Source organism: Lampris incognitus, chromosome 18 (genome assembly GCF_029633865.1).
Source record: "Lampris incognitus isolate fLamInc1 chromosome 18, fLamInc1.hap2, whole genome shotgun sequence".
NCBI classification, from domain to species: Eukaryota; Metazoa; Chordata; class Actinopteri; order Lampriformes; family Lampridae; genus Lampris; species Lampris incognitus.
Genome location: NC_079228.1, coordinates 28068120 through 28093119, shown reverse-complemented (window position 1 = coordinate 28093119; position 25000 = coordinate 28068120). Strand labels below are relative to the sequence as shown.

Here is a 25000-nt window from a genome sequence, read left to right as displayed (position 1 = left end):
CTCGCTCCATCACTCACGGAACACAAACTCTATTTGACTGAGATTTAAAATGCTTTATTTTATTTATTTACTGTCCAGATAAGACTTTTTTTCACAGTGCCAAGGCAGACACAAGGGGATGCATAACACACCACAGTGCAGCTAATTTGTAATAATAATAATAATAATCAATAATAATAATCCATCCATCCATCCATCCATTGTCTTAACCACTTATCCTGCTCGCAGGGATGCTGGAGCCTATCCCAGCAGTCATTGGGCGGCAGGTGGGGAGACATCCTGCACAGGCCGCCAGGCCATCACAGGGCTGACACACACATACACACACACTCATTCCAAGGGACAATTTAGTACAGCCAATTCACCTGACCTACATGTCTTTGGACTGTGGGAGGAAACTGGAGCACCTGGAGGAAACCCACACAGACACGGGGAGAACATGCAAACTACACACAGAGGACGACCCCCAAGGTTGGACAACCCCGGGGCTCGAACCCAGGACCTTTTTGCTGTGAGGCGACTGCGCTAACCACTGTACCACCGTGCCGCCCTAATAATAATAATGATAATAATAATAATAATAATGATGATAATAATAGTAATAATTAATAATAATAATAATAACGATTTCAATTAAACAAAGAAATCAACTGTATTATTCAAATAGTTGGAGGGGACACACACACACACACACACACAGCACAAAGGAGCAGTTAGCAAGTGAGTAGCAGATGATGAATTTGTTGCCCTTTTTCCCGCCAGCCCAGCTGGTTGTCTAATTTTACTATCTCACCCTGGCTGTTTCTGACCTCCTCGCTCTCAGATTTTACTGACGCTGTTTTCGTGGCATGCTGGCTGAGCCACAGATGTGTGTGTGTGTGCATGTGTGTGCGCGCGTGAGTGTGTGTGTGGGTGTGTGTGTGTGGCAGTGGCTGGGTCGGAAGAGAGGGACGTTCCCTGTCTGATGGTAGCACTGCGTTGATAAGCCACCGCTCTGGCATTTAAATCAGCGGCGGGGTCAGGGGGTCGAACGCCCGGGAACAATGCACAGTTACATCAGGACGATGCACTGTTTTTCGCTTTGCCACCCAGAAGGAAAACGCACAACGGACCCCCCCCCCCCACCCACCCTAAAGCATCCCCCTAAGGCTTCAACTACATCCCGCTTGCCCCGTGGGTGCTTGGGGAAGCTGACCGCTCGCTCGCCTGTGATGGGGTTCCGGAATGGGACGAGACGCCGGTCGGAGGTACGATCCCAACCAAAAAGAGCATCATCTAAACAAGCAGAAGCCGTTTTCGGCATACACCAGCATATGGATGTCATGGTAGGAATGTTCCAGGCTGCCACAGTGCTCTTGTGGGAATTCTCCACGGCAAAATAAATTCAGTGAGGAAAAACATAAAAATAAAACCGGAGGGAATAAAAAAAAATAGAGGAAAACGGGACCAAACACCACAGACTGACACACAGCAACGTCTATGACACGCTGTTAGCAAGATTGACTGCACACATAAACGCACATATAACATATGTATGCACGCTTGTACACAAAAACACAAACGAACAGAATTTGATGGCAGTCACACACACACACACACACACACGCACACACACATCAGCCTCGGCCTCATGAGTTGAACCAAAACCGGCACCCAACTCGCTCTTCTCTGGTAAATATGGACGCCTCATTGACGTTTCCACACTTAACAGGTTACTAACCCCTTCCCCTCCTTCTCTCTCCCCCCTTCTCCGTGCACACCTCCCCCATCTCGCCACCCGCCCTTCTCCCCTTCCTTCTGTCTCTCCCTCACAGGGTACAGGGCCGGACCCTCCTTTCCACTTGCAGCATATGGCCGCCTGTGCTCGGCTCTTGGCATTCCTGGTGGCGGTGCATTCCAGGAGAGTGAGGTATGGGAAACACGGTCTCCCACACAAACGACAGGCTGAGCCGTGCTGTGCTTTGAGCCCTTAGGAGCATAACTCAGACCAGGCAAGCAGCTGGACACAGAGAGGGATAAGCGCTGATCCAGCTCCGAGCCATCTCATCCACTGCATTTCATCCATCCACTGCAGGCGCTGAGCGCTACACCCACCTGTCTGTCTGCTCGTCTGTCTATCATTATCTCCATCTCCAGTGACCTGATCTCTCTATTTGTCCTTTCTCCCTCGATTCCCCCTCTCAATCCTCCTTCCTCACCTCGGTCGGCGCCGTCTTTCCTCTACAGTAATCCACCCTCTGCTCCGTTGGCTGACCCTTGGGTCCATTTTTCCTCCGAACATGCACCCCAGACTTGTCCGCGACAGCCCTCCCAGACTCCCAAACAGAGGGCCGGTCAAGCCAATCAGGGGCTTGTATATAAAATAAATTAATTAATTAAAAAAAAGGGGAAGTTGCCCCCCCCCCAACATCTGACCCAGAGCCCACCTGGCAGGATCAACCCAGATGTGAGGAGGGGTTAAAAAGGCAGCTTCACCTTGAAAGGCCACACTTCAGAGCCCGCGAAGCCACAAAAAGCAATTAAAAGTATTGATGGAACTTCAATAGCTCTTAAACAGCACTGCCAGACACCTTGGGGCAAGTAGCAGACTAATCTTTTTTATATGTTTTTTTCTTTCTCGTCCTCTCTCTCTCTCTCTCTCTCTCTCTCTCTCTCTCTCTCTCTCTCTCCACACTCCAACTCGAGGTGGTCTCGGCCCCTAGCAGCTGACTGCCACAAGAAAAGGGCAGCTTGTGAAACGTATTTACGGCCGGGCTGGCGGCTGAAGGAAGAGAGGGCTTCTCGAGAAAGGGCCCGGGCCCCGAGGAGCCCAGAGCGACAATACTAGTAATTAATGTTTGTCAGATTTCAACTATATTGTTAGCCAGCTAATTGGTGCGCCGCTTGAGCATGCATGTGGCGTGTGTGTGTGTGTGTGCGTGCTCGACAAACAACCGGAAAATGAGCCGCCAACGTCATCGCCGCTTGCTGCACTGTTTACTGTGCAGACCCTTCACAGACACGCATTCCCAGTCCGCTCTTTTTTTTGTTTCCTCGTCTTTTTTTCCCCCTTCAAAAAAAAAAGAAACTCTCCTTCGGACGACGGGGGGGGGGGGGGTGGAAGAGGAGACGGGGGGGCGGGGGCGGAGACAGCAGCTGCCCGCCTGCTTCTCCTCTGACGCAGGGCAGCACCAACCAGGAGCAGGTTGTTTACTCCAGGCCTTCCTGCGGCGCTAAGCCGCCTACTTGCAGAATCGCCAAGTGACAGCACAACACTTCCTCGGCAGATGTCTAAATTTGTGCGAGGGCTTGGCTCGCACTTCCTGTGACAAGAGACAGTCGCCGTAGCGACCGTCAACCCACTTAAAAAAAAAAGACTGTATACAAAAAACAGGCCTACGGTGACGTACCTTTGCACTGGTTGGTGTTCTTGTCCAGGATGGCCTTGGTTGACACTATTTTTCCATACCTGCAAAGTAAAAGACACGGGGGGGGGGGGGGGGGACAAAAATGACATTTTAGTGTTTCTTCTTTTTTTTATTTCGTGAAAATTAATTTTAGAGCACTTGGCTGGTGGGGCAGTTCGCTACTGCACACTGCTATTGCCCCTGGTGAAATTATTTTCCACCCTCTCTGGACTCCATTTCGGTGGCAAGCAGCAATTTACAAAGTGGCACAAATGTCAGAAGCCGTCGGGAGAAATGGTTCGGGGTTAATAACGTCACGTGTACGGTCGACTCCAAATGAACGCGGGGGTCCTCTGACATTTGAGGACGTTACTGCACATTTTAAAAAAAGAAGGTCCAAAGGCCTGTAAGCGCAGTGAAAACTCTTTTAAGACGACGTATTACGCCGTATTTGTGCGGCTACCTATATTAATCCGCGGTCGCTTTAATTAAGAAGACGCAGCCGTGCTCCCCAAATCATACGGGACCAAAATTAACAGCTCATCACTTTGTCAGATTGACGGCAAAATAACATCAACCTTCTACCCTGTTGCTTTAATTATCCGATGAACAACGGGTCCAGAGCCGATGTGGAGATCTCGCGTAACCCCGACGCCCTCTGAGAATTAAGACCAAGCCGAGGGAAAGTGAGCGCGCTACGAACGCCTGCTTTCCACCCGGGACCCCGATTAATCACGCCACTTCACTCTCTACTGCAGCGAATGGAAATGACTGTACCACGCTGCACCCTGTGCTCTGCTGGAGCAGGGGTGGAGGTGGGGCAGGGGTGGAGGTGAGGGGCAAGTGCTGCAGCGTTCGCATACACACACACACACACACACACACATCCGCGCTGCTCTGCAAATGTGGGCCGGTAAACCGGCGCTCGGCTGGGTAGCGTGTTTACGTGGGCATATATACACGTCGCAATGTGTGTGTTTGTGTGTGCGTACATATTCTGAGTGTGTGCTCTCCGGTCTGCGTTTAAGTGCACGTGTCCCTATGAGTGAACAGGGGAAGGAGAGCTCCACTCCACTCATACACACACACGCACACCCACACACACACGCACACACAGGGAAGGAGCAGTGGTGCATCCTGGCCCATATTTCACCAGCAGGGGATAATTGTGCCATTTCTCAACGCGCGGCGGAGACTCTATTTACTGCACGCTGCGGTGGGGTGGGTGGTGGATATGAACTGATGAGCTCCAAGAGGAAAACTACCAGCTGACTCACACACACACACACACGCATGGGAAAAGACATACACATGTGCAGACTCACACAGACAGAGAGCCAAAAAGCACACTGATGATGGATTGAAACAAAAACATATAAAAATATGCACACAGACAGACGTCGGCATGCACACACTCTTGTCCACACACACACACACATACGCACACACACAAAGACACTCACTAAAATGTGAACAGAAAGACGTAACAAACACCCAGCCCAGAAACACACCCAGCTACATACAGACATGCTGCAGGTGCAGACCGGGGTGAGCGAGGCCGGGCCGCACACACGTGCGTGCACCGCCAGCAGCCACCAATCAGCACACATTCTCTCCCCCGGGCGATAAACAGGCCATCTCAGCAATAGGGGTCCATAATCTACTGCAGAGAAGCGGGAACGCCACATAGTTTCTGCTCACACGGATCCACTGCGGAGCAGGTGTAGTCAAGATTAACGTGGAGGAGGGAAGGCTCCTCTGATTACAGCAGGGACAGCAACCCTGTTATTACCGCATCTGATTGGACAAGAAACCGGAGTGAAACTTAGAAAAACAAAAAAACACCACCAGCTTGAAAATCTCACCGAGGATTCAAAACTAGTTAGGTAGTGTGTACTATGTGCGTGTGTGTGCCGTCCGTCTGCTCCTGTGCGTTATATCTGCTTATCACTACACAAGTGTGTGCCCTGGACGTTGGGCTGAACTTTTGTTGTATGTTTTGAGTCCGGGAGGCAGTTTAGGAGCCGAGTGGTTTTTGGCACAAATTGAGGGAAGGTTCTCATTAAAACTTTGTTTAGACTCCGGGGAAACCGAGACAGTAGTTTGGCGGATGCCAGCTCATCACCGCTCACCTCATTAAACGTTAAAGATGGTTCATTAATGCATCTCGTTTGCCGTCCAACGCAAATATTCCGCAACGAGATGAAATAGACCAGGTCTGGCCACCGGTGGACGCACACTGGAAACCAAAACGAGGTATGTTCTCAGTTATGTTACTCTGGTGTGTGTGTGTGTGTGTGGGGGGGGGGGGGCTGCAGAGGACCCTGCTGGCGACTCCCTCGCCTCCCTGCCAGGCAGGCCTGCGGAGGCTTTGATGCAACAGAGGCGAACCCTGTGAAGCCCAGGTTTAACACTGTGATGCCACGGCCGTGATGTGGAGCCTGTCTCCGCTAATCCTATTTCAATCACTCTTGCAAGGCTCTTATCTCTGACTCCACCGGCCCCCGGCCCTCCCACTCTCCTCAAGAATCTGCTCCCACCCCCATCTCCGTTCCTCCTGCTCCCTCTCGCCACCAATCTCACCCTCTCTCTCTCTCCGCCTTTCATTCTCGTGCTTCTCTTTGCTTTCCTTCCCTTCTCGTTTTCCCCTCCTCTTCGGACATTTTCTGTATGTTTATTCCTCGCTTCGCCTCTCGCTCTCCCTGTATTCTCTCTCTCTCTCTCTCTCTCTCTCTCTCTCTCTCTCTCTCTCTCTCTCTCTCTCTCTCTCTCTCTCTCTCTCTCTTCTTCCCTCTCTCCCTCCTCTCTAATGGGACTCTCATGGCAATCATTTTGATGCCATATCCAATCAACCATAAGGAGTGAAGGCTCCAGAAAAATGAAACCGTCTGTAAAAGAGGCAGGCTTTATGAGCTATTTTAGGCTGATGAAAATGTACAAATTGCACTGACTGTAAAACACGTCATTCGTTTGACAGCTGTCCGGGCACCGACACATGATAAAATGGAAACGGAGCCCAAAAGCGCTTCTGCTTTGGGGGCAGCTGCACGGAATAGGAGAGACATCAGAGCCTGGCATTTCTTTCTTTTCTGCCTCTTCCCTGGATGAAATGATCCAGGCATATTCTGTTTCCGGCATCAGAGCCGGGAACGTGAAGTGGCTCTTTGCTGTATGTGGGCAGAAGAAGAGAGAGAGAGAGAGAGTACAGAGAGAGAGAACAACAGAGAGAACAAGAGACAGAGAGAACAAGAAAGAGAGAGCGAGAGAACAAGAGAGGGAGAGAACAAGAGAGGGAGAGAACAAGAGAGAGAGAACGAGAGAGAGAGAACGAGAGAGAGAGAGAGAGCAAGAGAATGTGAGAGAGAACGAGAGAGAGCGGCAGAGACAGACAGTGATAGACAGACAGAAAGACGGCAAGAGACAAACAGACAGACAGACAGATAGACAGCTGACTGAAACCCAGTGTGGTACATAAAGCAGAGTGGTGCATTAAACAGCATTGACCAACCACCCAGATATTACTATATGTGTGTGTGTGCAAGTGTGTGTGTGTGTGTATGTGTTATCTGTGCAGGAAAGGTTCGACTCCAAAAAGGAAACATTCACCACCAGAGGAAGTAAAACAAAACAAAACAAACAACAAAAAAAAGGCTTCTGTCTTTTCAAAACAATTTCTGGTTTCCAAGCACAGAACGTTATGAGCTAACTTTTATTAAAGTTTGTGACTCATTTCAAGAACTTTTCTTACATAATATACATATATTTTTTTCGTATTTTATTTGTTTAACTTTTGATGAATTCAAGGTTGTAAATGTTCTCCAAAGTAGACAATATCTCGATCTCATGTGCAGGGAACCTTCCATACAGACGTGTGTGTGTGTGTGTGTGTGTGTGTGTGTGTGTGCGTGTGTGCGTGTGTGTGTGTGTGTGAGACTAAATAGGTGCATATGTGTTCGGTTCCCCCTGTCACAGTTGGAGCGAACACCTCGAGGTGTTTGATGGGGTGTCTGACAGTCCCCGGCCTGTGAGGCTTTGAAAGTGATCCTGCCACCCGACACTCTCGGCCCCTTTCTCCGAATCCCCTCACCCTTCGGAGGCAGAAAAGCCCCGTGGCCATTGATAAATTTCTAAAGTGGGGGGGAGGTGGGGGGGGTTGTGGGTTTTCAAAGCACATAATACCGCCATGTTGTTATCACTCGGCGACATAAAGAGGGTGGTAGAAGAAAAAAAGAGGGGGGTATTTATTTAAACTGCAAGAGAATACAAGCTCGGCAAAGGAATTTACTTTTTGATTCGAGACGCAATCTGAATCCTGACTACGTTTTAGATTACATCTTGGATCATTTATAATTCAGAACATGACGAGGACAATAATCAAAAACAACATAACAGTGTTAAAAATGTGACCGTATTTTACCCAAATCATGTCACTGCACTGCTAGATAGTTTTACTAATTTCGGCAACATCTACACAATTAACGTCAAGAAGATTTTCTGTGATCAAAAACAAGACAAAAACACCCAAAAGGAATTAAATATAGAAAGAAGACATTAGACACTGAAGTTATCTGATGGCGCAGCAAGACAATTTAACCAAATTACAGGCCTACATATGAAATGAGCTTTTCCGGTTCTTGAGTGTATTTCAGTCACGATAATATGCCGTGCAAAATCAAATGCCCCTCTTGGATGTCTCCTTCCATGCAGTTCAAACAGGCTGGTTCAGCACCTTTCCAAGCACCTGTGCTGTGCAGACGGATGGGGTGAGGGCTGAAAGGCCCTCTGCACAGAACAATGCCTTGAATTTATCGCTTTGTGTAGCTCATTACAAGGAGTAATTAGTGCAACATATTCACTGTTGAAGGCTGCAGTGTGTGTGTGTGTGTGTGGGGGGGTATTTGTGCTCCTGTGGGGGGGGGGGGCAACAGAACAGCATTACAGCAGATATTTACAACTATCCATCCTGTGAGGTAAAGATTTGCCATGAAAATTTACTGAATTACAAATGACTTTCACTCTAATACTGCAAAATAATGCATTGCTATAGCATACATGTACTGCATGTGTCAATATTATATAGTAAAAGGGGCGTCCGGGTAGTGTAGCGGTCTATTCCATTGCCTACCAACACGGGGATCCTGGTTCGAATCCCCGTGTTACCTTCGGCTTGGTCGGGCGTCCCTACAGACACAATTGGCTGTGTCTGCGGGTGGGAAGCCAGATATGTGTCCCGGTCGCTGCATTAGCGCCTCCTCTGGTCGGTCGGGGTGCGTGTTCAGGGGGGAGGGGGAACTGGCGGGAATAGCATGATCCTCCCACGTGCTATGTCCCCCTGGTGAAACTCCTCACTGTCAGGTGAAAAGCAGCAGCTGGCGACTCCACATGTATCGGAGAAGGCATGCGGTAGTCTGCAGCCCTCCCTGGATCGGCAGAGGGGGTGGAGCAGTGATCGGGACGACTCGGAAGAGTGGGGTAATTGGACAGGGTACAATTGAGGAGAAAAAGGGGGATTAATTCCAAAAAAATGAATTATATAGTAAAAAAACATCAAATTGGCACCCAACAGAATTTTGAAGTATTCAGTTATGATAGTTATATTCCACACAACAGGGTTAATACCTGGGTTATTGTTTTTCTTTTGTTTTCTGGGGCTGGTTGGGGAGGAGTGGGGGTGCTCAAGTTGACAAAACTTATCCGAATGTCTGTGAGCAAACAAACAAAATGTGTGAATTCTCAGATGGCGTTCGCCCCTTTTCATCCATTTCCCATATCTTGTGAACCTTTCATCTAACTGCACCGTTAAGGCACAAATCAGCTCCTGCCTCCTCCTCCTCCTCCTCCGTTAACACTTGGCTGAGCAGAGGTTTGCTTTTCGTGCAACGCGCCTCATGGTGTTCGGCCTTTGATGCCAACGCAGGAGACACATGTCACCGCTGCAGACACACAGAGGAGAGACAGAGGGAGACAGAGAGAGAGAGAGAGAGAGAGAGAGAGAGAGAGAGAGAGAGAGAGAGAGAGAGAGAGAGAGAGAGAGAGAGAGAGAGAGAGAAGTATGACTTCGTCATACTTTACATCCAAAGCATGAAAAAGCGAGACGAGAGCCCGAGATATAAGAAGCTGTCAAAAAAACATGGGCTGGCCGGTAAAAAAAGCAACCCCAAAACAAAACAAAGGAGTAAAGTTGTGCTCTCGCTGCACAGCGAGTCGGGAAATGTGCATAAAGTGGCTGCGTGTGCATTATCGGCGTGCGAGTCTACGCCCGCGAGCACGGATGCGTTCATGATCCGTCGCGGAGAAGTGACATCCCACTATATGTGAGGAGGTGGTGGGGCGGCTGCCCTGCGCCGTCCGGCCCCCTGCCGCCGGGCAGAGTGTCTCACTTGACCCCAGGGCTCCGCTGACCCGCCCTGCAGCTCTCGGGCCTGCGTGCCAGACACAAGAGGTCCGGCCTTTTGTCCACCGCCCGCCTCTCTTTTCAGTCTGCACTGCCTGCTTCAGCTTGAAACGCGTTAAAACGCCTTTCACTGTCCGCAGAAGAAGGACACCGCAGGGAGATGAGCGGCTGAGCGGGACAGAAAGACATGGTACTCGTCAAATAAAGGAACTGATAGAGAAAAGGGGAAAGTGAAAGAGATAAAGAGAGTAAGAACAGATGGAAAGAAAGAGAGAGAGAGCGAGGGGAAGAATGAAAGAAGTGTGCTGGACACACAGCACAGTGTGGGCTCGGCGTGCAACTCTACCAGCAGTGAGTCACTTCATTGACTTCTTGTCATGACCTTTGAGCTATTAGCGTGGTTGAAGATGGCCCTCATTACCCAGCATGCAACAGGATTCTGAAGCCCTCTTTGGTACACTGACTCATTACCATGCCCCTCCGCTCTAAGGATCCAAGCTTTAAGTCCAACATCTCTTGCCCTTAAAGGCTAATAATGACTTTTCTTTTTACAACTCGGGTCTTATTTGCATATTTTTACGCCACCGTGCATATCGGTTATGATACAACTTCACTCGCTGGCTTCATTTTGGAGATTTCGGATGTGGGACCACTGTTGGATTCAGCTTTACACTGGCGCCTCTCATGGCAACTGAGCATGAGCATCAGGCGTGTTTAAAAAAAAAACTCCAATAAAACCCAATTATTTAAACCATGTGTTTGGAAGTGAAAACAAAAGTGTAAGTTAAAGGTTACTAGCCGCGGCGTGCCCAGGTAGCATAGTGGTCTATTCCGCTGCCTTCCAACACAGGGATCGCCGGTTTGAATCCCCGTGTTACCTCCGGCTTGGTCGGGCATCCCTACAGACACAATTGGCTGTGTCTGGGGGTGGGAAGCCGGATGTGGGTATGTGTCCTGGTTGCTTCACTATAGCACCTCCTCTGGTCAGTTAGGACGCATGTTCGGGGGGGGGCGGGGGGACTGGGGGGAATAGCGTGATCCTCCCACGTGCTACATCCCCCTGGCGAAACTCTTCATTGTTAGGAAAAAAGAAACAGCTGGTGACTCCATATGTATCAGAGGAGGCATGTGGTAGTCTGCAGCCCTCCCCGGATCGGCAGAGGGGGGTGGAGCAGCGACTGGGACGGCTCGGAAGAGTGGGGTAATTGGACGGGGTACAATTGGGGATAAAAGTGTGTGTGGTGGGGGGGTAATTTATATATATATATATATATATATATATATATATATATATATATATATATATATATATATATATAAAGTTATTAGTCGAAATGTCCAGCGTTATCAGTGGTCGATAGCACTGCTGAGCTACTTCCTTCTTCACATGGCAGGAATGACCAGCCAATACTGACCGCAGGCTGGAGTAACCATGCACCAACTACACACTCTCACACCGGCGAAGTCAGAGATATAATGGGAAATCTTGCACACAGTCTAACTCAGGCACTAGTTTTTTTTTAAATTTATTTCTGATTTTTCCCTTTTTTCTCCCAATTTAGTGGCCAATCGATCCCTATTTTAATTCAAACACCCACCCTCGTACTGCATGCGTTCGCCAACTGCATCTCTCCGGCCGGCAGTCTCGAAGGAGACCGCCTCCCCACTTTCGTGACCTGGCGACTCCAGGCCGAATCACTGTTTTTTCCGACACACACAGAGACGTATTCACGTGACGAACACAAGCCGACTCCGCCCCCTCCCGAAGACAGTGTTGCCAATGATTGCTGCTTCATCGCGTCCGGCCATAGTCGGATCTGACGAGACCGGGGCGCGAACCCCGGTCCCCAGTGGGCAACTGCATCGACACAAAGTCGATGCTTAGACCGCTACACCACGGCGGACCCCGAGGTACTAGTTTTTTTAAGGACAAGTTCTTAGCTCATGGTCAGTTTTGAGATGCTATTGCAGAGCTGTGACCACTGGTGGCCCTGTGTTTATAATCTCAGATAGGAAGCCAGTGAGTAAAATGACACCACAACCGATGTGCACGACGCATAAAACTGTGAAAGTGAGACCCAGGTTGTCAAAATAAAGCCATTATCCTGTAATGGAGGCTGTGGGTTGTCTGGCCTGGTTAACCAAATGACAAGGACTACATGCTCGGTTTATTTAATATTTATAGTGTGTTAGTATAATATAGTAGAGGAAAAACAACCTCTCACAGTGTTATACTTTTCAAAACAATGCCTTGGCAAGGTGTAGTAACAGAAATAAAATACCCCTGACAAATTAGATTTTGTTTTTTTGTTTTTTTGGCTTAGTGGACGAAATACGACTGTTGGCGGCATGTCATCATGATCATTTCAGATGCTGGGACTCATCCGTGTTTTCACTGGCAGGTCTTCGGTTATCTGGCGAACGGTTGGGCTTGAATCATTAGTGACACAGAGCACAAGTAGTTAGAACGGAAATACGATGTCGTTCAAGACTTGAAATATTAGTCCCGTTTCAGAAAACCTGAAACTATTTTGGCTAGCAATTAGCAAATTAGCTTCCAGCTACAACGACGTACCAAGTTTAACATTTACATTTAACATCTTCAACATGGGCAGCGTCGTGGCAATTAATCCGCTATTCCTGGCTGTGCAGGATCCCACTTGTAAAAAAACACGGAGGCCATCATTAATGCTCCAATTGCCCATCTTTGGCCATGACCGGTCTTTGAGCAACAACAAACTGTGGTCGCCACCTCCGGGGAGTCGGCTACATGTACTAAAGAGGAGCATCATCACCATCAGAGTTTGATAAACAGTCTGTGTGCCACATTCCCCCTGACCCTGTCAGCCCCCCCACTGCATCTGGCTGCAAACCAGGGCACTGGAGATGTCCTTGTCAAATCAGGATGTGTGCATGGCATCGAAATAAACACAAAATGAAACACCCACACACACACAAACGCCCACACAAATACACTCACTCACATGCACAAAGTGCACATAAACACACACATGCTCACACGTATGAACAAACACACACTCCCACACACCCACGCACACAGCCACACAAGCCCAAGAACCACAAGGATGCACACACATAAACACAAACACACCTCATAAACACCTCTGCCACCAGGATTATATATTTGTGACAGGACGTGTGAGCAAGAAGGTTCATAAGATGAAGAGAGTGAGGCGACAGATCTAGCCACCCACACAGGGCAGACCACAGAGATAGCTGCAGACTGACACTAATGGAGGCAGGTTGATAGAAACCACAGAACAGCGCTGCTGTGTGTGTGTGTGTATGCGTGCATGTGGTGCATTGTGAGATGGGAGCATCTACAGTGTAAGCAGCATCACTACATGTTAGCCTGGAGTAGTTCTTTGTGTAGCTAGCTGGTATCTCTCTCTCTCTCTCTCTCTCTCTCTCTCTCTCTCTCTCTCTCTCTCTCTCTCTCTCTCACACACACACACACGCACACACATGCGCAAACATGCACTTACAGTACATCCAAAGTAGCATCTTTCAGACCCGGCCCTCTAGAATAGCCCCCGTTTGTTTTGCCGCGTCCAACCTGTCAAGACCACATGCCTTGCATTGCCGTCTGACACGCACAAATGAACACATCTTCTCTCTCCCCGGCTGCATGCTGCACACTACTTCAGATGAAAGGGGAAGTCGACAGAGGGAGATGGAGGGAAAAAAGAGAGCGGTGAAGGGGTGGGAGGAACGGGAGAGTGACTGTGTTTAAAGCAGCTGCGAGGGCGAGTCCTGAGGGCTTGGGTTTCTGTCCTCACGTCAGTCAGTCTTTATGCACGGGGGCGGGGGGGTGCTCTCCTTCCACCGGCCTCTCATGCTGGGACTTAGAAAACCGTGCGTGGCCATACGGCTCTAGTCAAACAGGACACACAACAGTAGGGGAGCCGAGGTGTAAGGCAGCACGGACCGGCAGGCTTCAGCAACGATTAGATCCGTTGCTATGGATTTCCTCGTGGCAAGCCGAGGCGAGATGCACCGAATGGAGGAGCGGCCACTCACCTGACAAACTGCAACCGCATCCGGCATGAATTTGGAGAAATGTGGGTCACTTAGCACTTTCATCCAATCAATGGAGTTTAAAGACACAAGTGCAACACTCGCATTTTCAATTTCTGCGTTTAATGTTGCACTTGCTTTATGTAAAATTAGTCTACCAACATGGGGATCGCTGGTTCGAATCCCCGTGTTGCCTCCGGCTTGGTCGGGCATCCCTACAGACACAATCGGCCGTGTCTGAGGGTGGGAAGCCGGATGTGGGTATGTGTCCTGGTCACTGCACCAGTGCCTCCTCTGGTCAGTCGGGGCACCTGCTCGGGGGGGAGGGGGGACTGGGGGGGAATAGTGTGCTCCTCCCACATGCTACGTCCCCCTGGTGAAACTCCTCACTGTCAGGTGAAAAGAAGCAGCCGGCGACTCCACATGTATCGGAGGAGGCATGTGGTAGTCTGCAGCCCTCCCCGGATCGGCAGAGGGGGTGGAGCAGCGACCGGGATGACTTGAAAGAGTGGAGTAATTGGCTAAGTACAGCTGGGGGAGAAAAAAAAGGGGGGGGGTCCAAATAAATAAATAAACATGACTAAAGTAATAGCTAATCTAAATGTACATTCAAACAGCAATAAGCGAAAAGCCGTAAAAACAGTTTTTGCTCATTAACGAAGAGCGACCGCTGTGCTTCCAGTCTAGTTGGTCTGAAACGCGTCTCCATACTGCTGCCGAGCCGACCTCGAGCACACAAAATAGGAAGTGAGTCTCTTCCCGGCAGCACTAAACACATGGATCGCCTCCGAATAGGCAGGCTGTCTGTGTGCCATGTATACAGTAATAGGGGGATAAATAATTCAGCGCGCTGCCTTAGGCCAAATCAACTTCACTATTCAGCTCGGCTCCAAAATCGATGCACGAGGAGGAAAAAGGCGTTGCATTTGGGTCCGTTTGGCCGGGCCTATGCGACGAGGCGGCCCAAAAAAACGACGTTATTTGTACTGGAAAGGAGAGGGAGGAAGTTTTAAATGACGGACGTGAGAGGTCAAATGAGCAAGAAGGGGAGCACTTATCGGGCAGAGCAAGAGATGGTGGGATAGATACGGAGAGAAAAGGGGACATCTAAGAGATGTCGGGTTTGACAGAAGTGAGGGAGACAAGAGCGGCAGAGGAGGAGGAGGAGGAGCACACTAGTCGGGCGGAGAGACAGAATAAAGTTGAGTATGGATGGCTCTGGTTCCAGGAATAGCAGATGCTTCTGGTCAGTGTGGGGCTGTGGCAGTGGAAGTAGTTTAGTTTGGGCATTCCTGTGGTTGTCTCGCTGTCTTACAGAGGTTAAGCACCGCTATCTGTCTGCAGGCCCTGAGTGACGCACAGCTCGGCCCAGCTGGTTAGGACACAGAGATACAGAGGAGAGAGAGAGAGACAGGCCAGCAAAGGATTAGGTTCAGGCTGAAAAAGAGAGAAATGAGACAGACGGAGAGAGACGGTCGGAGAGAAAAGCAAGTAAGAAATGAGCTGTTGGGAGAGATGGGGTGAGGAGGAGGAGGGTGAATCCAAAGCCTAAACTGTGAAGGGCAGAGGCGGCTGTGGAGCTGTGGCTGATGGTGACGAGGGTTTGGGGGTTGAGGTTTTTGCAGGGGTGGGAGGGGGGGGGGCTGGGGAGTGGGGGGTGGGGAGGAGGGTGTCTTCGCTCACACTTCATCCCTCTGGCAGTTTGTTGAAACAGAGCCCGTGGGACAGGCTCTGCTCTGATAGCCAGGCAGCTTGCATCAACTCCGGGCCTCAGAGAGCAGTTAGGAATAATGTGGCACTGGGCCCTTTGCTTCAAGGAGCAGGTGGTCCCAGGGTCATCCCCCCACTCCACCCTCCTTTCGCTCCTTTACCCATGTTAGCCTCTCACTGCCTGGTCCCCTTTCCACTCTCTCTCTCTCCATTAATCCCCCCCCCCCCACTCACACACACACACACACACACACACACACACACACACACACACACACTCACACACACACACACACACACACACACACACACACACACATGGGAAAGGTTATTTGGACAATTGGCAGTGATTAGCTCTTGATTTGGCTCTGGTCCTCCGTTTGATCAGGCTGTGGCACAGAGGGAGGGAGGCGGCGAGACAGAGGGCACAGCTGTGACCCGTCCCCGGCTGAAATTAGGTGAGGAGAACCGGAGAACCATGAGGAGATGAGGGGAAGGGAGGGGGAATATGAGAGTAGAGAGGGGGGGGGGATTGGAGAGGCCAGAGAAGAGGAAGGAAGGGAAGGAGGGAGAGAGTTTGGAGGCTTGGTGGGAGCTCTGGGGTCCTTTCCATCTCAGCACTCTGAGTTATGGATTCGGGCCGCTGGCAGCGAAAACGTGAGCTACTTTGGTGCTGTTATTCCAGGTGTGGGCCTCGAGTCACCCCCCTCGTAAAAAGAAACTAGAAAGCCCTCTTTTTCACCCTCTCTGTCTTTCCTCCAACAACCTGCAGGCTGGATCAGACCTGCTCCCGATCCCTCTCCTGGGTGGTGCACTGCAAACTAGAGAAGCACTGGTTGCTGCCCTGCCACTGGCTAGTGAAATGGATCATAAAGTCTGCCGGGAGTGTTTTGGGGCTGGCTGCGCTGGCTGGTCTGGATTACGCTGCCTGCATAGATCTTTGGATTGGACCGAGTCGGTTTGGGGTTGGGGTTGGCTCGAAGTCTCAAGCTGGCTGGCTGGGCTAAGGCATTTTTTCTCACGGTAAAGGCTGTTTTATACATCTCTCTATCCGTCTACCCACCCGTCCAGCCAGGCGAGCAGGCGGGCAGGCCCCTCACTATCTGGTTGTGCAGCCAACACTGCCCCCCCTCCCCCCGCTCCCTCACTGGCCTCTCCTCCACAGCCGTATATCAGGCTGATGGCTGCAGAGAGCTCAAGCTCCAGCCAGCTGAATAAAACACAGATTAAGCACCCTCTGAACCCATCTAATTGCTGGCCCAACAGCTCGCAGCGTGCAACTCCAACGGCTGTTAAAACTTTGTTGTTGTTCACGCTTTACTTTCACCCTCCGTGATCGCACAAAGTTAGAACTTGACTGGACACAAAAGAAAGCAGTACTCGGCCCCTGTAACTCTAGATACTGCATGTTCATCCATCTCTGACTCTTTGTGTGTCACATTAGCGTGTGCGCGCGCGCACACACACACACACACACACACACACACACACACACATTAGCACACATATATCTGAATGTGGGGAAACGGATCGGGAGGCCTTTGCGGAAGGTTGCCGAAAGTGTTGCGGGGTCTTGGCAAACAGAGCTGCAGAGTTCACAAGGGAGGGGTTAAAACCACAGTACAAGGCGTATATTTTTTGGCGTTCCCTGACATTTCTCATGCAGCGTGCAATGGCCTCCAATCAGCAACTACGATATGGCTCGCTCTCAAGAATGCGTCAGTTTGGCGGCTGCTTGTTTGCTTTTGAGATACGGGTGAGCCGGGGGCCGCGGGAGCAGTTTTTCGATGCGCGTGACCCTGCCAAATCCGGCCCAATCAGCCCGTCATATCGTTACCAGGGCTTACAAGGGTCTGTGTGAGGGGAGGGCTATGTGTGTGTGTGTGTGTGTGTGTGTGTGTGTGTGTGTGTGTGTGTGTGTGAGTGTGTGAACATGCACGCACAGAAGCTCATCAGATGAGACAAACCTACGAGGCTGATGAGGAAAAACTGCTTAGGCAGCTAATGTGAATTTAAGGGAGAAAAAAAAAAGGCCCCGGGAGTCCCTTGTCTGCATTTTCCTAAAACTACGGCACTTCATTTAGAGAGGGTACGGGGCTGCACACAGAATATCCCCGGGAGAATCGAAAGGGCCGCGGGCTGGTGGACGGCATGGCGTGGTGGGGCAGGATGGGTGGGCTGGACGTCGCCAGGCCTGGAAAACACCGGAGGGGGACCCGGGCTGCCACACGGTCGCATGACCTTTTTTAAAATGCTGCTGCCCGCCTGCCACCGAAACACAGACCGCCTAATTAAAGTTTCAGTGGCATTGGATTTTCACTGGCGCAGCAGACCTCGGGCAACCTTGGGGGTGCTTGGACAGGCGATACGGAAGAGAGGGATGGATGGGGGGGGCAAGTGAGTGAGAAAGAGAGAAAGGGGGGGGAGAGCGAGATAGAGAGCAAGCAAAAGAGAGAGAGGGAGAGAGAGCGAGAGAGAGAGAGAGAGAGAGAGAGAGAGAGAGAGAGAGAGAGAGAGAGAGAGAGAGAGAGAGAGAGAGAGAGAGAGAGAGAGTAAAGCAATGGGACAACCACCAGAGGACAGCAAGGTAGATACTGGCAACTACAGACCGAAGGAGAAGGAGAAGAAGAGGATGAAGAAGAGGATGATGATTTGCAGGAATGCAAATCTGATCCCACAAACATGCACTCTTCCCGAGCTCTTTTACATAAGCCCCCTCCACTATTAGCCCTTCCCAATATCCTGGCATCGCCTGTTCAAGATCACACAGAACTGGAAATGAAATTGAAACTGTGCCGAGTCCCTCACGCAGGGGGATCTGAGCGCCGTGCGGGAGATACGCAGTGTCAAACCGCTGAGCGCTCCGCCCCAGCGTATCAGCCCGCCTCGGAGGCAGACGGGATTGTGACGGGTGGGCATCGAGGAGAAATGTCTGACTTATCACATGGCTGCCGACAGCATTAACAAACACACTGGACAGCATGTTCCCGTCTCCAAAAGATCATTGGATAATTGGCAGCGTTTTGACCGAGACATTTCTAGAACTATGGAGGGGAAAGTTATGTAACGGGACACACTTGCTCATCACTGGTATTTCACAATCTGCTGGCCTTGTCTCCACTAATGATCTTGACCCCCTTCTCACCATTCTAAGAAGCCAAAGGGCCTAACGGAGCTGAACAAAGCCGCCTGTCTGCCTGTGCATGCTTGCACACGTTTGGGTTTGGGTGTATGTGTGTGTGTGTGTGTGTGTGTGTGTGTGTGTGTGTGTGTGTGTGTGTGTGTGTGTGTGTGTGTGAGAGAGAGACAGAGTAAGTGAAACACAAAGACAAAGATAGAGAAAAGAAATAGCAGAAAAAGGGTGTGTGTGTGTCTGAGAGAGTGTGAGAGAGAGAGAGAGAGAGAGAGAGAGAGAGAGAGAGAGAGAGAGAGAGAGAGAGAGAGAGAGAGCGAGAGAGCAAGAGAGAGAGAGCAAGAGAGAGAGACAGAGAGAGGGAGAGCGAGAGAGCAAGAGAGAGAGACAGAGAGAGGGAGAGCGAGAGAGCGAGACAGAGAGAGCGAGAGAGAGAGACAGAGAGAGGGAGAGCGAGAGAGCGAGACAGAGAGAGCGAGAGAGAGAGACAGAGAGAGGGAGAGCGAGAGAGCGAGACAGAGAGAGCGAGAGAGAGAGACAGAGAGAGGGAGAGCGAGAGAGCGAGACAGAGAGAGCAAGAGAGCAAGAGAGAGAGAGAGCGAGAGAGCAAGAGAGAGAGACAGAGAGAGGGAGAGCGAGGGAGCAAGAGAGAGAGACAGAGAGAGGGAGAGGGAGAGAGCGAGACAGAGAGAGCGAGAGAGAGAGAGAGAGAGAGAGAGAGTGTTCCTGTGTGTCTGTGCGTTACAGCTTGATGAGGTCTTGGTCTGTGATTCCTGAGGGAGGCGGTCCAATCTAAGTTTTATTAGGCCTTATTGAGCTGTGTGCAGGCAGGTGTGTGTCTGAGTTTTAATGCACGCATGCGCGCCCGTATGTGTTTGTCTCTTCTGCAAGTGCACATGAGTGTGTTTGTGTATGTGTGTGTTCTGCAAGTGCACGAGTGAGTGTGTTTGTGTGTGTTCTGCAAGTGCACATGAGTGAGTGAGAGAGTGTATGTGTGTGTGTGTGTGTGTGTGTGTGTGTGTGTGTGTGTGTGTGTGTGTGTGTGTGTGTGTGTGTGTGTGTGTGTGTGTGTGTGTGTGTGTGTCCATCGGGAACAGTTGGCAGGGCTTTATGAGAACTTTCTTGTGCCGTCTCTAAAATACACTCACGGTTGGTAGCACTTTTATAGGGTGTGCAGGATATAGTGCATGGGTGTGTAATGTGTGTAACGTTGGGAAACACTCAGCAGAACCTCTGCTGGTCAAAGGACAAACGTGTGTGCGACCAATGTCGTAAGGTACAAACGACGGGCCCCAGTCCACACTACTTATGAGTTATGAAGCACAAACACACACCATTAGACACACACACACACACACACACACACATATATACATTATATATATATATATATATATATATTTACAGTCAAATCAGGAACATTTATTTGTCATTTCATTCCATGCACCTGTGCACATGAAATAAAATGAAATATAATTTCCCCCAGCCCACAGCAGTGCAACACAAAGACAAAAACACATATCCAAACCACAAGAACACATAGTATATCCAAACTACAAAAACACTACAAAAACTACAAGAACACATAGACCCAACATATCCAAAATGAACAAAAAAAATCACGGTCCAAGAGAGTGAAGGCCAGGATGACTGTCAAAACTGCTGGTCTACATGGGCTAGCAGTTAGCTTAGCCTGCCCCGCTCATGCGTCCTGTCAGAACGCCCTTGGCGTTTCCTCCTCAGGCACAGCTCCAGGCAGGGCTGTGGTCCCTGGGCCCACCGGACGTAGCAGACCAGGCTCCCCCAGCCGATCCAACGTCAGCTCTCCCAGTCAGACACCTTCGACACACCTCCCCGCACTCCACACAACGACACCAAAAACACAGTCAACGCCAGGCGAGGCCGCCGCCAGACCGCCCTCGGTGTTATCAGAACCGCTGGTCTGCATGGGCTGGCAGTTAGCTTAGCCTGCCCTGCTTCCGCGCCCTGTCAGACCGCCCCCTTTGTGTTTCCTCTTTGGGCTCCGCTCCAGGCAGGGCCGTGGTCCCTGGGCCCACAGGACGCAGCAGACCAGGCTCTTCCGGCCGATCCAGCGCCAGCTCTCCCAGCCATCAGACCAAGACACAAACTTAGACGTAGTCGTGGACAAAGACACCGCATGGACGGTACTGGGTGAGCCGCCGCAAACATAAGTTCGCGCCGCCATCTTCCCACACCGGTACCGGGTGAGGCCGCTGCAAATGAGAATTCGCGCCGCCATCTTCCCACGCCAGAAGCGGAAGACTTTTTAAATGGGTTACTTGGGCTATTGTATTGGGGAAGTAGAGAGGTCAACGAGATCTCTGGGACTGAAATATCAGGAGAAATTGTTGTTGCTGGTGATGTAAACTTTCAGAGAAGTAACGGTTAAAACACACACTGATGTGCCATTACTGCAACTCAAAATCCTCTGTGGCACACGTGTCGTGTCATGTCGTGTCGTGTCGTGTCGTGTCGTGTTGTGTCATGTTGTGGTGCAAATCATTTGTACAGTATTTCGAGTACAGTAATGAATTGAATTGTTCAAGGCTGCTTTACTAATCATGCAATAATTGACGGAGGTAAAATTAACCCCCAGTCAGACTGTGTGTGTGTGTGTGAGTATGTTGGTAACTGTTTATAAAAAAAGCCAAAGGAATCTAATTTAGGGAGCTGAGCTACCTTCTCCTCCTGTTCTTTTCTCTCCTGTCTTTTCTTACCGCTACTTTTATGTCTGAAATCCATGACTGCTCGCTCGGCTTGCAGATGTGCGCAGCTTGTCAGTCTTGACGTTAAGATTTTGCACCGATATCGTATCGTAACATGATCAAATAGAGAGGCTTGACACTGGGCAGCAACATACATATTACCCAGCAATCATCACTGCATAGCTGCATGTGATGAAAATACCAAAGAGAACAAGAAATTATTCGTTGAATTGCAGTTTTCTTTATAGTTTGTGTAGAATAAGCATATAAATTTGTTATAGAGAGAATATTTTACCAAAAACAAAAACTCTAAAAAACGATGATTAAGATGGGTTTGCCTTTTCGAGGGCATATATAACAGATGGCAGAGTTTTCTAATTTGAGTTTTTCTTTGATCACAGCTGTATTTCTGAGGCGGCAATCTGAATCACTCACAAGGGCCAATCCTCCGCCCAACACACTGTTCTAGGGCCCGCGCTCTCTATGGACCCCGGGCCCCAACACACTGTTGCAGGGCTTGCTCTCTCTATGGACCCTGGGCCCCAACACATTGTTCTAGGGCCCGCGCTCTCTACAGACCCGGGCCCTCTCTCTATGGACCCCAGGCCCCAACACATTGTTCTAGGGCCCGCGCTCCCTATGGACCCCGGGCCCCAATACATTGTTGCAGGGCCCGCGCTCTCTACAGACCCGGGCCCTCTCTCTACGGACCCCGGGCCCCAATACATTGTTCTAGGGCCCGCGCTCTCTACAGACCCGGGCCCTCTCTCTATGGACCCCGGGCCCCAACACACTGTTGCAGGGCCCATGCTCTCCACGGACCCTGGGCCCCTCCCACATGGGCCCCAGTGCAACCGCACTGCCTATATTTACACCACTGTGTGCGACTGTGTTCATGAGTACACTCTAAGCAAAAAAGGGTTTCTTCTTTGAATGAAAATCTCTCAGGGATCATAGATTATGTTAAGTGCTATACTTAAGCATATTTTATTATCATTATCATTTTTATTATTCTTGCCTGTCCTGATATGTCTATGAAATAAAATGTCCTACACATATATGACACTTGTGTCTTTAGTGTCCTGTGTACATACATACAGAGAAATGTGTGTGTATATATATATATATATATATATATATATATATATATATATATATATATATATGCCCATGTGTTTCTGGGTCTATGTCCCTTGTGTGTAACTTTGTCCCTGTTACAGTGAATGGCGGTGCTTTCACCTGCCATAATGCATCACAAACTGGACAGGCTGCACACTGTAATGACGTATTAGCGACAATACGAGTTCCTGTGCAAGGCCCATCAAACATGCCCTTAGACATAGTATAAACTAGGGTTGTCAGATTGCATGCACTACAACCGCTGTCAAACAGGGAATGCGGGGCGCACGCTACACATACTTTCTGCAAAGCATTTACCTCAAAGCCCAATTTTCAGTTGTGCTCCATAGAAGAAATTGGCCTCGTTGCACGAGGCCAGATGTACTGGTTTGTTTTAAAAAAATCAAAGTACTGACTAGCATGAGGGTCGACTGGCTGGGCCATCAGCCTCACTATTCTGCCAAGTTGCTTTGTCAAAATGGCTTAAAAGTTGAAAGCCTACGATGCACGCCGAAACACAAACGTGTGTACAGGCAGAGATTTTATCCAAGAAATAAATTTGCTGTTTCACAAATCAAGTTTCAATCAGACAGAGCTTTTGTTTAATTACACTGAAAAGAAACAGACTTATTGTTCAATATAATCTATCTATCTATCTATCTATCTATCTATCTATCTATCTATCTATCTATCTATCTATCTATCTATCTATCTATCTATCTATCTATCCATCCATCCATCCATCCATCTATCTATCTATCATCAAAGATCAGCATGCGCTCTAGTATTGGATCAGTTTAAAGTGTTAATATTGCAACAACCTTAGCATACACACAGTTAATGGTTTTTTATTCATGAGGCCTCTCTTCATCTTTATGTGAGTCTATATCGCTTCTCTTACACGTGCCACCCTGATAGTAAAACTGCACAGAATATGGCGTGTGCACCACCGAGTACATAACAAATAACATCTAACCACTGTACAGCAGAGGGTGAGATTTCTGCTTTGTTTCTGTCCAGGGGGAAATACTTCACCTCGTTTTTCTATGAGCTGATCACGCCTCGACACAAAACTTAAAACACGTCAAGAATCGGATCTGTCTCAAGTTACCACCTGATCTTAAGAAGCCCACATGGGAGCAGCCAGGCCTGCATCGTGAATGCAAGTCTATGGAGTCAGAACAAGGCACACCGCAGGCCATCTGAAGGAAAAGCAGACCCATGACAAACTGCCGCTGGAAAGAGAGATTTTGCAATAATTCAACAATTCGTGCTAATGAGCGAAAATAAATTTGCTCAGGCAAATAAGCTCCCCATCTCTGAGAGTCAGTTTTAGGGGCGGTATTGACGATTTCATGGGCGCCAACCATTGAAGCCGTTTTTAACCACGCGGGGAAATCCCCCGGACCGCTTGTGCAAATGTGCTGACGCCATGTTGACTCCGCACGCAGCGAGTCCAACTCACAGCGACGGCGCTGCCAGCCTTTAAATCAACTGTTCCATGCAACATGTTCTTGCACCAAAGGACAACGCTAGTCAAATCCCTACTTGCTGGCATCCAAGTCACTTTCTGCATCCTTGGGGGACGCTGACTTCATCTTATATGCAGGCGCTGACCTACGGGGTGGCAAGGGTGGCAGCTGCCACCTCTGGGACACAGTCTTGCCACCCCTGTTGTCACCCCCTTTATAAATCAGATAATATGTTTTTAAAGTATATTTTATGTACATGCATGGTGAAGGTCAATGAGACCTGCACCAACTCATCTCAAACAGAAGTTGCCGATTTAGAATCCTCCTCCCCCTCACAGGTGTGGGTCTACGGGGTGGCAAAGGGGTGGCAGCTGCCACCTCTGGGACACAGTCTTGCCACCCCTTTGCCACCCCAGGAAAAAAATCTCTAGATCCGCCACTGCTTATATGCTTTGCCCCTTCTGTGTTGAACATTGACGCCGGCGGAGCTTCTTGAGCACTGAGCCTGTGACGCCACATAGCAGAGAACGCGGCACATCCTGAAACGCCTCGGTGTTACAAGCTACCAACCCCTGCGTGCATTTCCGTCACAGTTTCTATCCTGTTACACGGCTTGAGGAGAAGTACATCATCTTATTCATGCTATTTATTTTTTTTCTTCTACAGACAGCCACCAGAGAGGTGTTAAATGAGCATTTCCATGCTAGGTGCAGATGCGGAGCTATTAGGTAGTCAAGTGGTTGAACGTCGCCCTTCTAGAGCCACTTGACCCACCCCCGCCCCACCCACATGCGATTAACAAATCCCGCAGTGCAACTGGAAAATAAAATTTTAAAAAAGAAAATAAAAATTAAAGAAGTGACGGGGTGCGAATGGGTTGTCAGTACTCACGGCTGGCAGAGTTTGATTGAGGTCCTGGTCGGTGGTCCCGGGCGGCAGGCCTCGGATATACAGGTTGGTTTTACTCAGCTGCTCCGCCCCGCCCTGGCTGCAGCTGTTGGTGCTGGGGCTGGGAGGAGCCA

The 25000-nt window shown here is 49.6% G+C and overlaps 1 pseudogene; it reads right to left on the bottom strand.

Moving 5' to 3' along the window:
* LOC130128399 (RNA-binding motif, single-stranded-interacting protein 3-like) overlaps positions 1 to 25000 on the bottom strand; it is a 219471-nt pseudogene that overhangs the window by 129496 nt on the left and 64975 nt on the right.